Here is a 1,024-nt window from a genome sequence, read left to right on the forward strand (position 1 = left end):
TGCAAAAATTCTAAAGTTGAACTAACAGAGTGCTAGATTATACCACCAGAGGATAGCCCCATCCCAAGGGATAACTCTCTCCTCCCGAACAGGTCATGAAGGCCCAACGGTACCGACTGGCCACCCTGTCATCCTCAGCCAACAGGCGTCACTGGATGCGGATATGGAGGGGCATTTGGTCAGCACACCGCTCTCCCGACCGCATATCAGTTTCCGAGAGCGGAGCCAATACTTCTCTGTCAAGTAGCTCCTCAGGTTGCCTCACAAGGGCTGAGTGCACCCCACTTGCCAACAGCGCTCGGCAGACCGGAAGGTCACCCATCCAAGTGCTAGCCCAGCCCGACAGCGCTTAATTTCGGTGATCTGACGGGAACCGGTGTTACCGCTGCGGAAAGGCCGTTGGCATTCCAAGGGATAAGTGAAAACATATCTCAAGGGCTGTGCCAAAGTTTAAATTAACATTATATACGTTTATTTAATTATGTATTTAATGGAGTAATTTTTCTTTTCATCATTTACGACTGATTCACATATTGCTGCGGATTAAGTTGTTCCAGGTGGCATTAACGCGTAACTAATTACGCTCACGTATCGCTTGGGCAGGCGTGCCACTACTTCAATTGCCGACCGCGGACAAAAACTCCGAAAACCCCGGACATATGGGTCAAATCGGATTATTTTCTCGGACACACACAGAGGTCTGTAGACGATAAGTTGGCCGATGGTCATTATGTGCCGCCGGGAGCGCAGACGTGGGAGGGCGAATGTTTCGTCGCTTGCGTTTCAGTAGCTCGGTGCTAACAATGCGAGCTGTCGCCCTCTTACTACCGCTCACCAAATACACTCCTGGAAATTGAAATAAGAACACCGTGAATTCATTGTCCCAGGAAGGGGAAACTTTATTGACACATTCCTGGGGTCAGATACATCACATGATCACACTGACAGAACCACAGGCACATAGACACAGGCAACAGAGCATGCACAATGTCGGCACTAGTACAGTGTATATCCACCTTTCGCA

General features: G+C 49.4%; 1 pseudogene; it reads right to left on the bottom strand.

The window, feature by feature from the left end:
- Positions 1–286: 286 nt before the first annotated feature.
- Positions 287–404, bottom strand: LOC124778496 (annotated as a pseudogene).
- Between the last annotated feature and the right edge of the window lie 620 nt (positions 405–1,024).

The sequence above is a fragment of the Schistocerca piceifrons genome, chromosome 2, assembly GCF_021461385.2.
Source record: "Schistocerca piceifrons isolate TAMUIC-IGC-003096 chromosome 2, iqSchPice1.1, whole genome shotgun sequence".
NCBI lineage: Eukaryota > Metazoa > Arthropoda > Insecta > Orthoptera > Acrididae > Schistocerca > Schistocerca piceifrons.